We start from the raw sequence: 17,473 nt of genomic DNA, 5'->3' as shown, positions 1-17,473 counted from the left end.
AGTGTGTTATTAATGTTGAACTTAATTTTAATAAAACCTTGTAGACATATTTGTTCATTTTTTTATGTTTGACCATAAGGTAAGATTTTATAGATTCTTTTTAACCTTTTGTAATTTTTGTTAAAGAGCAGTTTGATGCTTTAAGAAAAACCTGTTGCATTTTACTTTAATGTCCAGTTCACAGAAAAACTGGATGATACCTTTTTTAACTTTAGCTAATATGTTTACACACAGAATTTTCTATACAATTAACGTTTTAAAACTTGCTTAAACTTTCAAAACAATAATAATTTTTAACCTTTTAATGTAGGTAAAAATCCACATTCTTATGCCTCCTTATAATCTTTTTACCAAAGATATATTTTACTTTTTTTATACACTTGGCACATAAACTGTTTCTTCAGTAGTACTCAGGAGGCCTTATTACTTTTAAATTATACAACTTTTTTGCATAAAAATTTTTTTCTTTTATAACTTTCGCAGACAATTTTTCGACATGTCTTAACTGTCTGACCTATTACAAACATTTTTTTTAAACAACCAGTTAATTTCTTTCAGGACAAGAATTTACCATATAACCTTTTTCATATAAATTCTGTCTCCTCCCTCTTTTTCCCTTTCCTGAAAGTTTTTAACATAGTTCCCAATGGGGTGGGCTTACTTTGCACCTGACCCAAGTTTTCTCAAGACAAAATAATACACTCACACCACACAACACACTCACACCACACACACTCACCACCAAACAAAGAACGGGTAAAGAGGGCACACACACACTTTTATCGTTTATACCAAACCAAAATTAGAACACCACGAAATTCAAAATCCGAGTACCAAGAAATTCAAGCCAAGTCAAAACCAAAACCAAAGTATCCAGCAATTCAAGTCAAGTCAAAACCAGAATGACAGTGCCAGTGCAGGCACACCGTGGGTGATCAGGCCACGCTTCCACTTAGATGGAGTGGGCAAGTTCCAAAGACTAGTCTTACGAAGTCAAGTCAAGCCAAAACCAGAACAAAAGTGCCAATGCAGGCACACCATGGGTGATCAGGCCACGCTTCCACTCAGATGGAGTGGGCAAGTTCCAAAGACTAGTCTTACCAAGTTTCAGATGTCCGGACTCCAAGTGCCAGTTCCTCCCAGTGTTCAGCCACTGTGTTAATCCTCCGCGGGGGACTGCTACCCGCTACTCTGGCGAGGCGTTCCACCGGGACAATTGCCTACCCGAGAGCGCTCTTTGGATCACTCAGGCTGGCCGGAGTCCTCCGCAGGGATGCTCCACAGGGCAGGCCTAAGCCGCCTAAGGGGCTGCCTAGGCTGTCTGTCAGTTACCTCACTTCCTGGTGAGGGAACCAAGAAATGTAGCAGGACAAGCCACAGACAAAACCTCTCAGACACCAAGTTGTAGAAGGAAAGGCTTTATTCAGCTGGGAGCATCGGCAAGCTACTGCCTTAAAATCCAAGCTCCCTGAGTGCACAATTTCTGTCCCTTTTAAGGGCTCACAACACAAAGATTTTACATGAAAGGGTCGTGAATGATTTGAGCAAGCAGGGGGTATGTGACAGGGGCTGCATGCACCGGTGGTCAGAGAGAAACAGAACAGGGCAGGGAGTTTCACAGTGTTCTTCTATACAGTGTCTGAAATCTATGAATAACATCAGTTTCTAAGTTATGAGTTGATTTTTAACTACTGGGTTTAGGCCAGGCAGGCCCAGACCTGGTTTCGGGCCTGGCACTGGGCTGCCTGTCTTTGGTTTTACTTTCTTGTTTTTTCTTAAAACAGGTACTGAGTATAAAACAATATAAAACAATATGAGAGGGTCTCTCTCTTTCCTCACTTCAAAGATCTAGAGACAGAAATACCATTCGATCCAGCAATCCCATTACTAGGTTTATACCCAAAGGACTATAAAGACACATGCACGTGTATGTTCATTACAGCACTATTCACAATAGCAAAGACCTGGAATCAACCTAAATGCCCATCAGTGATAGACTGGGTAAAGCGAATTCTGCAAAGCAAAACTTGCTCTCCCAGAGAGTTGGTTGTCAAACATTTTACTTGCCCATGGCAAAAATTAATTTCTCTTTCTCTCTCTCTCTCTCTCACACACACAGCCACCTAAGGGGCTGCCTAGGCCTTCTCTCTCTCACACAGAGAGAGAGAGAGAGAGAGAGAGAGAGAGAGAGAGAGAGAGAGAGAGAGAGAAAGAGACCTTGTGCCTCTCCAATAGTAAGCTTTGGCATCCTTGACTGAAGGCTTAGCTATCAGATTACCAAGTCAGTATTAACCAAGGGTTTTAGCAAGCTTCAAAAATACCACTAAAGGGAGTCTGAAATGTGTCTTATTGTTTCAAATTCACAGTGTTTGAGGTTATCTCACCAAAACACACTTCCCTTTTTAGCACACCAATTATGCCCATAAGATGTTTCTAACACTATGTACATTGCATCTCCCATTTCCCAAGAACTTTCTTGCGCTAACTCCCCATTAGCTTGGCAGGGCTCTGACAACCTGGCAGCTCTTGCCAGTGTTATCGCCCTTGCTCCTGGTCAGCAGGGGACTAAGGTAGAGTCAGCTGAGCATTAATCCCACCTGGTGACCATGGCAGCCACCTCCCCCACCTGGAACCACCCTGGATATCACGGGTCTCAGGTCAAAAGCATAGCTCTGTGCCACCTGGAGTTACTTCATGTACATGACCGGCGTCAATATCTAGAGACTGGTTCTAACAAAGGGCAATTTCCTGATCTGCCCTGTCTCCAAACAGCTTCCTCTCCTAATCTTCCCATCTCACACTGAAGTGCCTACAGGATGCCTCAAAGCGGACACTGCCCCACCTACAAAATTAACTCTGTCATCTCTGTCCTCCCTTCCCTGGAAGACCATATACATAATATGGAACATATCAGAATCCTACTCAAATAATTATGGGATGTTAATGAAACTTTTGTGTTGTTATTACTGATCCTCCTCAATCAATCAGTCGGTATGGCTTGTCCTTCACAGCACGTTCAGCCCCATGCCCTAGGGTTGAGAAAAACTCAATAGGCATGTGCACTTGGCTCTCTGCCCTTAACAGTCTGACCTGGGAGAAGGGCACAGAACCATGTGACTCTTCGGGAGGGCTGGTGTTCGATTTGGGTGTTTTCATTCTTTCAGGGGGTCTTACATTTTTCATCACATTGAATTCCTGTCGTTCTCTCTAAGCAATGTTTTAAATAGCAGTTATTTCAGAGTAATTTGATGCCAAGAAAGTGCCCTTGAAATTCTGTTAATCCTTTATGGCTACCAACAAAATATTGCATTTCAAGCCTACCCACCAAATACTGCATTTCTAATCAAGAGATAAGCGTTGCTGCTGAGGCCCACAGAAGAAAACCTCAATGCCAACTCCAGAAGTTGCCAAAGGAAGATTCCTTCATGGACATGTGTGGTTTCTTCTCTGAAACGTGCCCTAGTCCTGTTGGCAACAGCCTCTTCCTTCCTCCCTCTAGCAGCTGCTGAATATGTCCTTCTGAGTACAATACTAATCACTGTTTGCATCATGTTCATTTGCACTGCCCATTTCCTGCATATTCTTAGACTATAAGCTTTCTTAAGACAGCATAAATACCCTTCCTACCTTGCGCTCCCCATTCCCCGCTCTCTGCCTGGCCCAGAGAAGGCGCTCAATAAATACTAAGCTAATAAATAGATGAACTAACAGTGCTTTGCCCTTATTCTCATACGTTCTTTAAAAAAAAATCTATGCTTGTAGTCTTAATTTAGATTATCTAGCAGGAATTAAGAGCTGTTAGGTACTTGACTGAAAATATGAAATAAGCCTCTATGGACGGACTTTCAGCCTAAGAGAGGGCCTCAAGGCGCAAAATAGAGAGAAAACGGTTCCAGTTCCGATCGTCATTGAAATCTCAAGTGACCTTGAGCCACTCTCTTTACCTCCCTGGGAGGCAATCTTCTCCCTTATAAAATACAGATGATGAATAAGATGCTTTCCTAAGCCTCAGAATCTTAGTAAATGTTGTCCATTCTTAGTAAATCCTAAATATAACTTTTGTGAATTGTTTCAGCAAAAAGCAAAACTACCCAAATAAATGACCTGATAGTTTTGCATTTTCTCTTCTTGTGTTTACAGAGATAATTAAATATTGATGATATTCAATTTAATAACCAAGATGTCATTGTAGCCAAGAAATTTTTAGCTTTTCTTTGTCAGAGACTCTCTTTTCTAGGATAGGGGAAAACATATAAATTTTTGAAAAATGGGCTCCAAAAGCAAATATGAAGTTGACAAGTAAGAGTAGGGAAGATGGTGATTTTACAAGTGGAACTATCTACCTCTGTGTTCTTTCTTTCAGTGTTAGATTATAAAAATGTGTTTGTTTTCTGTTCCTCAGCCCCAGGTCTCTGAAAACAAAAAGAATGAAAGTATTTTTACCTTTTTTAACTGTAAAGTGATAGAGTTCTACTTCAAATTTATCAGCTTCAAAATATTTTCTTATTTTTAGTTTATTTATCCAGGATAATAAATCAACTCACATTTCAGATGCCAAGTCCACGTACCATGGATGTCCCTGTTGTCATGTGCGTCCCTGTGAAGAGACCACCAAACAGGCTTTGTGTGAGCAACAAGGCTGTTTATTTCACCTGGGTGCAGGTGAGCTGAGTCCGAAAAGAGAGCCAGCGACAGGAGATGGGGTGGGGCCATTTTATAGGATTTGGGTAGGTAGTGGAAAATTACAGTCAAAGGGGGTTGTTCTCTGGCGGGCAAGGGCGGGGGGTCACAAGGTGCTCAGTGGGGGAGCTTCTGAGCCAGGAGAAGGAATTTCACAAGGTAATGTCATCGGTTAAGGCAGCAACCGGCTATTTTCACGTCTGCATACTGACAGGCTTGAATGCACCCCCATGAGGATCTTTTCCAATCAGATTTTCAACTTAGAGTCACAGGCATAATTCTAAAATATTTCTACTGTAAGCTATAGAACTATTACTTCACTTCCCCATTCCATACTATAAAAAATGTACAGAAAATAAGAATTCATGGGTGTGTGTGTGTGTGTGTGTGTGTGTGTGTATTTTTAATTTATTTTTTTCTTTCTGATAGTGTTAGGATAGTGTTTGGATGAGTATCAGATGTCCATTCTGCAGAAATTAGGGCCTTGGTGACATGAATATTTCCATAGAGGGACCAAAATATTTCAACCCTGGCCCTAAGAAGGATTGCTGGATGTGCAACATTAGGATCTGAGATCAAGGTGACATAATCTAGAAAGTGAGGTTAACTAGGACTTTCCTCTTATATTGCTTTAGATCAAATTAGGTGACCTTCGCACCAATCTGCACCTTACTACGTACAATGCTATGTATAGCATTTCTAGAATAAACTGAGAAAGTGAATTAAAGCACTTAGGAAACATCAGTATGGTTGTGCCTTGACAACTCTTTCAAACCTTTCTGAAGTCATCAAGATACTACGAGAATTTACTCAAAGTGAAACTTTCACAAGAGTGAACCTTAGACAATGGCAGAATTTTTTTTTAATACTTTAAGTTCTAGGGTACATGTGTACAACATGCAGGTTTGTTACATATGTATACATGTGCCATGTTGGTGTGCTGCACCCATTAACCCATCATTTACGTTAGGTATATCTCCTAATGCTATCCCCTCTCCCTTCCCCCCTCCCCACAATAGGACCAGGTGCGTGATGTTCCCCTTCCTGTGTCCAAGTGATCTCATTTTTCAATTCCCACCTATGAGTGAGAACATGCGGTATTCGGTTTTCTGTTCTTGCGATAGTTTGCTGAGAATGATGGTTTCCAGCTGCATCCATGTCCCTACAAAGGACACAAACTCATCCTTTTTTATGGCTGCATAGTATTTCATGGTGTATATGTGCCACATTTTCTTAATCCAGCCTGTCACTGATGGACATTTGGGTTGATTCCAAGTCTTTGCTATTGTGAATAGTGCCGCAATAAACATACGTGTGCATGTGTCTTTATAGCAGCATGACTTAAAATGGCAGAATTTTTCACCTTTAAAGATAAACCATCGAGATTTGGAATGGAAGCAATACAGCTTCACAGTGGTTTGAAAGGAGAGCACAGATCCAGTCCAGGTTACTTTCTCTGGAGCCAAGTGTCCTTAGAACAGAAGGCATAGAAGAATGTGGAGCCATGCTAACCCCAGGCCCTGCCACACAACCTGTGACTGCCCCTAGGGAACTAGTCTAGGGGCGTTCACAGCTACATGGCAGCCCCACATTCCATGGGGGTGGTGGCTGGAGGAGACCACCTCTAAGCAACTGCAGCTGCAGGAAGTCCCATGAGTCTCCAGGTGAGGGAGTGCCTTAGATACAGCAGATCGGGGCTCAGGTATTTGTAATGGGCAGTGGAAGGCCATATGCTCCTGCTCCCTGTGTCCACTGATTTACATAAGGAGGTTCCTGCATAAAGAATTTGCACCATGCCTATGATAGAGATTTGGAAATGTGAGTACTTACAGTGACGCTGGAAGGAGGTCTTAGTGACCTGGAGCATCCTGCCCCACCTAAGAAATGGCAGAGTGGATCTTCCTGGGTCTGCAGCAACCTGAAGACAAACCTCAGTTTCTCTCACAAAGTGAGTCCTTGAAGAGCCCCCTTTCTAGTATCAATCCTGATCTGCCCCTCTTTACCACAGTCTTTCCACTAGGCCCCCTTTTTTTTTACTAGAAGCTTTAAATGTCTTGCCCCATTAAATGCATCCAGCACAATGCACACACGCTGACCCCATGCTCTGCTCATCAGCAGCTCTAAAAGCCAACCAGGGGCAACAGCAGTTGTCCTAATTTCTCACTATTCTGCATTTCTTGCCCTTTAAGCAAGCTCTGATACCTGTCCCCAGCGCATCAGCTTGGTGCTCAGCTCAAAAGCTATTGACATCCAAGCTTCCTGTTTCATCTCTCAACTCTCACTAGTCCTCTGCTCCAGGCATCCCCTAAACTTTGGAGCAGACATCTCCTTCATCTGTCTTTGTGCTACGGCAACACATGTGCCTGACCCAAACCTGCTCACTCCCTTTCCTTTTGCCCCCTCATCTTGCCCAGTGGAAGAGCATTCAAAACTGCAAAAGTGGAGCCTGGGGCACTTGCCTGTAGCAAAACTGGAAATAGAGTGGATTTTTGCCCGAGGGCAAGGTAAGTGGTTTGGTTGGGCAGCCCAAAGTTTTAGAGTGTCCTCATTGGCCCAATTATAGAAGCAAGTGGAGCTAAATTAGGGGTCAGCAAACTATGGTTCAGGGGCCACATCTGTCCTGCTGCCTGTTTTGTAAATAAAGTTTTATTGGAATACAGCCATACTGATGTGTTTACATATTTTCTGTGACTGCTTTCATAATACAAAGGCAGCATTGAGTAGTTGAAACAGAGACTGTGTGTCCCGCAAAACCCTAAATATTCACTATCTGGCACTTTACAGAAACATTTTGTGGAGGAACCCTGAAGTAGAGCGAGTGCCCTCACAAAAATACACAAACCAGAGTCTAAAGCACCCAGTCTACACCTAGCAATTCATCAGATAAAGGCTATGCAGCAAAAAAGCACCTTGTCAGAGACTTCATACGTGATATATACATATATATATATCACATATATATATTTGTGTGTGTGTGTGTGTGTATATATATATTTACCCATATACAAACAAAAAGAGAGAGAGAGAGAGGGAGAATGTCAAGTGATCTATGCAGACATACCATAAGTATAATTGTGTAAATACAGCATGGGAAAAATAGATAACAGATGTACCAAAACGGTAATAATCACCAATTATTTAACTAAATAGATCTGAGTAAATTTTGAGGGAATATTTCAGAGGAAAGGTGGAAGCTAGGTTGCATTCATCCATGCAAACATTTAAATGGAAGTGTAGATACTAGCTGTTTGTAAAATGTTTCTCAGACATTATTTTCCATGACATTTACATCCTCTCCATCTAACCAGGTCTTGTTCTGCCTTTATTTTTCTAGTTTTCCACCATCTTCTCTTCTTCATTTCCTCTTGCTTATTCCCCCTTATTGCCTTTCAAATAACAAAATATTTGTTCCCCTGTTCTCTTACATATGTTTACATATTATTTCTATTTGTGTTAAAGATAATATGTAAATGTTATGTATTTTTTATTTTTTTGTTTAGTCAAACCTCGGGGTTTCATCATCTTTTCAAAAGTGACTGATCAAAATTATTTTCCAAAGAAAACTATTTCCCTAAGACATCTTCCTAGGAGGATGTCTAATATATTCTTGAAGCCTTCTTCAAAGATGTTACTATTCTCTTCCCATTGTTATATTTATTTAACCACTTCATAAAGAAAGCAGAAAATTACTTCACCACTAATTTGGCTACTCAAGTCATCTTCTGTGATGTTACTAGGAAAGGATAATTAGACTGTTTTAGACTCTTTGCTCAAGTGGTTTTAAATGCTGATCTTTCAAGATGGGATACTGAGATTGGGCAAAGTTCACAACAAGACAGTGTAGGGTTGGTAGGCACAGCCAGGTAAAATCTGAAAAGGAGTCTTACAAAGTAAATTGTTTTTGGAAAAGTGGACAGTTTTTCAAGGAGCTAAATTCCGTTATTTGATCAAACCTTACTATTAGTCCCTAGCTTTGTGTTTTCTGTATGTCTTCATAAATATGTTAATTTGCAAAAGAAGAAAAGTTAAGTTACCCTCTAAATATTATTACAACTTTAACATGCAGCATCAAGGGTGACAATTTCCCACAAAATACCAGAGCAATGTCAAGAGAAATCAAACCACAAACAAAGACATTTACTCTCAACATTATTTAATATTGCTTTGAAATACGTAGCAAAGTCAGTAACATATAGATGACTTAATTATTAAGATGATTGTAGTTCTAGACAATCTAAGATATGTATTTGTTTTATAATTTTAATATCCATCAGTAAAACCCTAGAAAAGATCAATATAACTAGCCTACAAACTTTCTTCCCACTAGTAATAACTGGTTTAATTCTATTTTAAAAGAAGCCTTATTAAAAATCTAATAAAATATTTCAAAACTGGAAACCATGAAAAATATACGTAAACTATTAAAGAAAGTGATTAAACTCAGGTACACAAAAAGACTATATTTCTCAAATATTATTCGCTTCTTTATATTCTCACTGAGTCATTCAATATAAGCTTCCATTCTCTTTCTCTCTCTCTCTCCCCTATCACACCAAGTGCTTTCTACTTGGTGTCCTAGAAGAATGGTTAAATAAATTTTAGTAGGAAAATGCATTCACATGTGAAATTATTATTATAAGTAAGCAGAAACAACAGCAAAGAAAATATATATATATAATATTATGAAGGAAATATATAAAATTATGGTGATTAGCATTGGATACTAGAATTATAAAATTTGAAATGAATTATTTATTCATTTTTTCTATTGTTTAAAATGTCCTAAAATGAACAAGTATTACTCTGAAAAACTAGGGAAAAAATGAAAGTATATTAAAATTAATTAAAACTATTTGTGATGTGACTGGTGGATAAACAAGATGTGCTATGTATATACAATAGAACGCCATGCAGCCTTACAAAGGAAGGAAATTCTGACACCTGCTATGACATGAATGAACCTCGAGGATATTATGTTCAATGAAATACGCTAGGCACAAAAGCACAAATACTATATGATCCCAAATATAAGAGGTATCTAAAGTAGCCAAACTCATAGATATGGAAAGTAGAATGGTAGTTACCAGGGCATAGGGAGAATAGGCAAAGGAGAATTGTTGTTTACTGGATATATTATGGAGTTTCAGTTCTGTGAGTTGAAAAAGTTCTGGAGATCTGTTTCACCACAATGTATACATACTTAAAACTCCTATACTGCTGGGCACAGTGGCTCACATCTGTAATCCCAGCACTTTGGAAGGCGGAGGCAAGTGGATGGCCTGAAGTCAGGAGTTCAAGACCAGCCTGGCCAACATGGTGAAATCTGATCTCTACTAAAAATATAAAAATTAGCCAGATGTGGTGGTGCATGCCTGTAGTCCCAGCTACTCAGGAGGCTGAGGCAGGAGAATCACTTGAACCTAGGAGGCAGAGGTTGCAGTGAGTCGGGATCGTGCCACCGTACTCCAGCCTGGGCAACAGAGCGAGACTGCTTCTCTAAAACAAAACAAAAATTCCTATGCTGCATGATTAAAAATGATTAAAGTGATAAATTTTATATGTGATTTTTGATACAATTAAAAATTTTATGTGATTGTCTTACAAATATTTTATTTCTATATAATCTGATAGAACCTAAAAACTTCTATATTTTTTATAGGTAAGTATTATGGGGTGCACTTTTGGAATATGGGAGAATTTTATTAATTCCTACAACCAAACTTAGATTATGGCAAGTTAACAAAGTTAATAATTTATTATATTAATGATAATAATGTGTCATTTAGGTATATAGCATAAGATACGTGCTAATTATGATAACTAAAACAGGAATCTATTCTCAGAAATTATATCATAGTATGCTCTTTTACAACACAACACTCTCTTTGGTTTTCTACTGAAAATTACCTTGGCTTAATTTTTTTTTTTTTTTTTTTTTTTTTTTGAGACAGAGTCTCGCTTAGTCGCCCAGGCTGGAGTGCAATGGCGCGATCTCGGCTCACTGCAAGCTCCGCCTCCCGGGTTCACGCCATTCTCCTGCCTCAGCCTCCCGAGTAGCTGGGACTACGGGCGCCCGCCGCCTCGCCCGGCTAATTTTTTGCATTTTTAGTAGAGACGGGGTTTCACTGTGTTAGCCAGGATGGTCTCGATCTCCTGACCTCGTGATCCGCCCGCCTCGGCCTCCCAAAGTGCTGGGATTACAGGCGTGAGCCACCGCGCCCGGCGGCTTAATTTTTTAATGCTTAACATCAGTTCTCATCTGTCTGTTTTCTATTTTAGGCATAACTGCAATGAATATCCTATGGGTAAATACGATAATCTTGAAGACCACAATGTGTGTATTTGGGTATGCACATATGATAGCATGGGTAGACCCCAGTGGGTTTTCCCTCCTGTGTGCAATGTTCCCACAATACCGTAATGCTCAGCTTAGAGTTACTGCTCTTTCTTTTGGAGAGCAGAAACCTATTTACCTTTGCCCGCTTTTCACCAAAATTGTGCGCGATACCTCTCAAGCACCTCTAAGTATGTGTTCAGTGAATCAACGAACATAAACCATGATCATTTCAATCCCTCTACTGAGAATCAGCCACTGATTCAGCACATCATTTTTAACAGAATTCAGTCATTATCATGTGTACACTTTCCTAAACATAGTACTTTTCAAAATGCCTAATTGAAAACGTATTGTTCTGAAAAATACTTGATCTTTATCACTTGACGTGGTATTATTAACTATTAAAATCAAATAATCCATTAGGTGTTTAAATAGGCATCATTGTTGAATAATTAAGAGTATTAATAAATGGGAAACAAGTATCTCGTGTGTGTGTATGTGTATGTGTGTGTGTGTCTGTGTATGTTTAAAGACTGCAGATTTGAAGACATGGAGAGGTCAGGTATAGATCTTTAATTATCCAATGAAAAAGGTGCATGGATTGCATTCACTAATTGAGCGTCACTGGTTTAGTGGGAAGGCTCTTTTCTCAATCAGGACACCACTGAAGCCAGCTTTTCTCATTTCAGCTATTGATTGTTTCCCCTCACCTTGGGGAATGCATTTGTCTATGATCCTCTGCTATTCATGGATATCATCTTCTCATTTCTCTAGAATGCACCTAGTGTTTGTTTCACTCTATGTCCTGGACACTTGCTCCTAAAAAGTACTATCCAATTACGATGTAGAGGAATAGCTACTGGGAATTCAGTAATGAGAAAAACCTTTGGAGGCTGAAGCTGCCAATACATCACCTTTGCACATGAGAGCGCAGAATAGATCTTCTCACCAACTGGGCCAGTGTGCATGGTGGGAAATTAAAGGGAGAGAAGCAGTGGGTCGGAGCCTGAAAAAGTAATGAACAAGGGTGTGGCATTGAGTTTGCTCAGCAAAACAGTCGCTGGTAAATTTGTGCTTGAAATCCTTATTCCACTACCAAATAGGAAAAATGTTTGAAGACATAGCAGGCTTTCCAAATGCATCTTTAAAAATCTCTGGAGCCATTTTCATTTTAAAATTATTTTCAAATAACTTTACATTTTAAATATTTAAATTTAATTTTTTTATTTTAGAAATTTATGTTCTTGTATTCTCTTTTGGCATGAATCCTGTTGGATAAGGTATAACTAGCTTGTCTTGCAGTCTATATTGCTATTGGCATATACTAGAACATGGATGTTATTTCTTCTTGGGAAAAAGGACATTTCCCTAAACTTTCTTTGTTTATATTATCATACTTATTATATTATGGATATATTATAATTATGCATTACACTTATAATTAACATATATGAGCTATAATTGTGGATATTTACATGTATATTTAAGACAAAATATGTTTTAATTGTATGTACATTTTAAGTCCCAACTTCTCATGTAGATCCGAAGCAATTTAATTTGTCCACTATTTGCTCAACTACATCCTTCTTTAAAAAAAAATCCCTTTCCTCCATTATCTAATATTTCCTAACCTCTGGTATCCAGATATCTTCTTTTGTGAATTTTTCTGTTTATGCTTGTTTTCTAATGGTGGCTATAAATGCTAATATGTGGGCCCATTCTATTAATTAACAAATCCTTCTGTAGAGTTTACTCTATGACATCATCTTACATGCTTTACAAATATTAACGTTTTATCCTCAAAATAATCCTTGGAGGTTGGCAGGGCCATAACCCTCATTTTACTGATTAAACAAACAATCAGAAAATAAAGCTGAGGCCTGGATGGCTGAAGGAGGTTGCACACGGTCACGGATGTTGTAAGCAGCCTGATTGGGAATGCTTCTTCAAGTGCTCCGCTCCAGAGTCCTGCTCTTCACCTCTGGGCTCTGTTGTTGCTCTGTTTCTAGGCTGTACATTAAGAACTCGGACTGACTCTTGCTTTTCTTCTTCGGGAACCAGCAATTCCTCTGCAGGGATCCCTGTTCCATGCTTAGTGAATGCTGTGGTGCACTGCCTCCATCCCATTTTCTGGACTCAGGCACACACTTTTCCAGCAGCCAAGACAGTTGATGGCTGACAATTCTCAGCTCTCACCCTCTCTGGCTGTTGCCCTCACTGAAGGCAACTGCCACATCCAATGTCACACTCCCTCCTGAGGGGCAGCCCAAATCTAATGTCTACCCAGTGACCCACCCTCTTTTCCAAATTTGAGAGAACTTTGAATGGCCATCCCAGCTCCAGAATTACCTGTGGGATCTGCTGAGGACTTAGCTGGGGCCGCATTACACTTCAGTCCTTCCTCCGCTCAGTTCTAAATCCATGGGTAATGACCTACAGGGTGCTCCCAAACACACTTCCTCTCATGTTAATTCCAAAGCAGTCAGTATTAAGGAGCTGACTCTAATGTGGGCATTGGCTTCTAGACCAAGGTGGCAGCCAGGCACCAGCTCTGCAAGGGCTTAACTCAAGAGTATGAGGAGAACAAGTTACAGGTCCTGTTGCCTCTGCAGAGGGTCTCGGGAGCCACAATTGATCTCTATCATCTTCCTCTACCGCCACCATTCCTCAGTCTTGGACAGCACTTCAGTGGATGTAGGTTGCTTGCTAGACCTACTTCCAGGGTTTGGAGTCTTTAATTAATTTGTAAAAATTATCAGGCCATGATTGATGCAGTTTTCTATACACATTGTTAACATGGCATGGAAGCACTCAGGAACCCCTGGATTCCACATATATTCCCTCTGCCACAATTGGGTAACAGCATTAGCACCAATCCTAAATCCTCACTGTAAACGGAGTCTATGATGCCCATTAATGTAGTAACTTCCAACTTTGCTGGCTCACTGGCCTCAGGAACCCAAATTAAGCAGATAATAGCATCAAATTCAGTGCAATTCTCCCTGGATACTTTTTTTGCGTGAATTCCCCCTTTATAGTCTGAATTTTGGGAAATGGATATTCAAATTTTACAAATAAGCTATTGAGAATCTTGCTAAGAGAGACCAACCCTACTTTCACCCTGTGATTCCCAGACATACATCCCACTTGTTGAGTACATAACAGCACATGCCATAATGGCCACTGGAGTGTAGAATTCCTACCCACCTTAAATTGTCATCTCTCTGGTGCCTTGAGTAAGAATTTGGCAGGCTAGTCCATCATTTTCTTGGGCCAGCAGCCTCTGAGTGATGAGGTATATTGTCCAATAAGTGCATTCCATAGTTACCTGTCCATGAAATGAATCCCCTGGTCTGAAGCAATTAGGATCTCATGCCCTTAAATTTAGCATTTTTTTCATGGTTGTTCTGGCAGAAGTTAGTTGTTTTTCATGGTTGTCCTGGCAGAATTTAATATTGTGGGCACTTTTCTCACTGATATATCTGCAGAGCTTCCAAATAAAGGTAGGCTTCTATCCTCTGGAAAGGGCTGATTCTGATTCATGAACGGTTCAAGGAAATCTGGGCTTAAGATTCTCAGTTTTGCCTTCACAAATATCCCAGAAGTTACCCTTTGGGCATGGAAGGCAATCTTATATAATTACAGTTGGGAAAAATAATGCTGGTGTCTACAGGGTGCAAGGGGTTCAATGTAATCAGCTTTTACAAATGGTGAGTTAGTCTTCTTAAGAGTTGATGCCGTATCAGACAGCCAGTGTTGTCCTCTGCTGATAACAGGTGGAATATTCAGCAGTTGCTAGGCTAGACTTAATGGGACAGAGCTCATTGTCTCGATCCCACACAAAGCTCCCAACCCTGCCTCAATGGTTTCTCTGTTCATGGGCAGATAAGAGAAGTCATTCTGCTTACGTAAGTGTTGAGTGTCTCATCATAGTGAATGCTATACAATGGGCAATAGCAGGACAGAAGAAAGATCTGTAATTTTGTACCAGCCTTCATAGGTTCATCCACATTTTTGTTCCTTAGAAATTCTTCCAGAGATAGGATGTTTCTTCTGACTTGCTATCTTGGTTTCAGGAGGTGGGGAAGTTTCAGCAGCTTCTCCTTGACCCTTCCTATCCTGATGGCTGTTATTCCATAGGTGAGGGAGTCAACGTGAGGGTTAGGCCAGCTATTATGTCTATTTATCCCAATTATACTATGGAAGAAAGTGCACAGAATATAAGCAGGTTTCAAACTTGGGCCAAAAGTCCATTTAATACCTAATTCTCTTTATATCCCAATTTAATTTGAGGACCACTATGACATTTTGGGTATTTGATATCAGTGTTTGTTCTTTATACTATTGGAGTATCCCTTGTTTACTAGTGCATAGTTACCCTAGTTAATGGCTGTAAATCTCTTGGTAAATATAAGTCCATGGTTATCATTTATACTTGTAGAGATGTGCAGAGCCCTCTACAGTATAAAGGGTATCCGTCCTTCCCTTTAGCCAGTGGGCTTTGTTCCTATGACTTGGCTTTGATTTGAAAACCAAAATTAGGTCTGTGAGTTTGTAGTGCTCTTTCTCTCTCTCTCTCTTTCTTTCTCTCTCTCTCTCTCTCTGTCTCTCTCTCTCTCTCTCTCCCCTCTCTCCCTGCACTCCTCCTTTCTTTCTTTCCTCTCTCTCTCTTTCTCTCTCATCTCTGGATCTTCTCACCAACACTCCATTTTTGTCTGTTCCCTAAGTGAAAGAAACCCTGGTTGGCCCTTCCTTCACAGTGATCTGTTAGTCTTCATCACAGAGCCCCTTTTGCTGTTTACTAGGGTCATTATTTCCACTCTGCTTCTGTTAAGTGCAACCATTTGGCTTCAGCCATTCCATTCTAAACCCCAGGCTGTGACACCCTACTGTCACTCTGCCTGTAGATGACAGTTACCATGGAGCTTCTGGGTACATTGAATACATGCATTTCTCATTACTTTAGTGAAGGGAGTGCCACCTGTGAGGCATCTGGTCTCATATAATGAGTCATTCTAACATTGCTACCTCCTTTAGCCTTCTGACTTGTTCCTCAAAACTATGCCCAGAAAGTTAAGAAACATCTAGCTTCTTTACTGTAGGCCTTTTACATATCATTAGCATGTCAGGATCAGGTCAGGGTTCCAGCTAAGATATTTATTTATGTCATCAGTAAGCGCTCCCATCTGAAAAATTCCTCCTCTATCTCGCTTTAATATTTGACTCCCCTCCCTGCCTCTGCCAAACACCCTCAGTATGTTCTTCTCCATGTGTTTTCCCAGCTCCTACTGGAATGGAGTAGGTGATGCCTGCAATGATTTTCATGTGTGAGCTCCTCCCTCCCAAAGCAGGAACAGAATTTCCCCATTTAAGTTGTACTGAGGTCTGACCTTGGTTTTATGTCTGTAGTCAATGAGGATTCACTAGGTAGATCTTAAAGAAGATGATTTTAATATTGCGGCCGCTTTCCTCACTCTCTGCAGAGCTTCCCAATAAAAGCATACTTCTATCCTCTGTGAAGGGCTGATTCTGATTAATGAAAGGTTCAAGGGAATCTGGGTTCAAGATTCTCAGTCTTGCCTTCACAAGTATCCCAATTCTATATTTTAGTTATGCTATTTTATTATCAGGGCCCTGCTTTTGCCATAGGAAATATGCTGAGCTAGAAGTCCACCTCTTTTGAAGCTCTTCTATCCTTTCAATTAAATCTTGGGCCTGGCTTTCAGCATGGTCTTCTCTGCAGCTGCAGGAGATGAGAGTCTCTTTATACACAACCATGGAGGATTTCTGGCTTCCAAAACACATTTGAATTGTTAGCTGGCTGACCTGAGATCGTATTTACCTCCCAAGATTTCCAAAGCAGTTAACAAAAGCCAGCTAATTTTAAAAATCCTTAAAATTATGTCCTTCCCTCTCCAAACTGTTCACATGCCACAGCTCATGTAAAACCTAACTATGCATCTTCTACTTGAATCTTTCCCCAAACCCCACAAGCTAGGGGTTCAGCAATTGTGATGCTGACCCATGCTTTTTCTCCAGCAATGGGGTGGTCCTTTTTAGCCATCTGGCTAGAGAAATATCCAGCTATAAATTTCTACTTACTATGACGAAAAGTCCTAATGACAGGCTAATTCTAGTTTTGCTAATTGTTAACTTGGGTTTTCCAAATAAAATCAGAGACAGTGTCTTTTGTGTAGGCTTTTAAATTTGGGGATTACTGTGAGGAATGAAGGAAAGTCAGGAAGGAAGAAATGCCAAGAATATTGTGTGTCATTCAATTTTCCACTGTTTGGAAGAATTAGTGCTCAATCCCACAGGACCTTCTGAAGAGCTTTATTAATTGTCTCAGTTGGAAAGGACAGTCATGTGGAGTCTGCCTACTCCTGGGGAGCTGTATAGGACAGGCCTTGGGCTGGGAGCAGTACCATACTAGAAGATGAAGAGCCCTCACAGCCC

At 40.3% G+C, this 17,473-nt stretch overlaps 1 long non-coding RNA gene across 3 annotated transcripts in view; it reads right to left on the bottom strand.

Annotated features, from left to right (window-relative positions):
• The window catches only part of LOC105492387 (uncharacterized), a 47,524-nt gene extending 42,850 nt beyond the window's left edge, over positions 1 to 4,674 (bottom strand). For all 3 annotated transcript variants that reach the window (XR_011622386.1, XR_011622385.1, XR_011622387.1), the window contains exon 1: positions 4,545 to 4,674. This is a non-coding gene — a long non-coding RNA (uncharacterized lncRNA). The remainder of the gene's footprint in view (positions 1 to 4,544) is intronic.
• Positions 4,675 to 17,473: the final 12,799 nt, after the last annotated feature.

This window comes from Macaca nemestrina, chromosome 4 (genome assembly GCF_043159975.1).
Source record: "Macaca nemestrina isolate mMacNem1 chromosome 4, mMacNem.hap1, whole genome shotgun sequence".
In the NCBI taxonomy this organism is placed as follows: Eukaryota; Metazoa; Chordata; class Mammalia; order Primates; family Cercopithecidae; genus Macaca; species Macaca nemestrina.
Note: the sequence above shows the minus strand (reverse complement) of the source record. Positions and strands in the feature narration are given on the sequence as shown.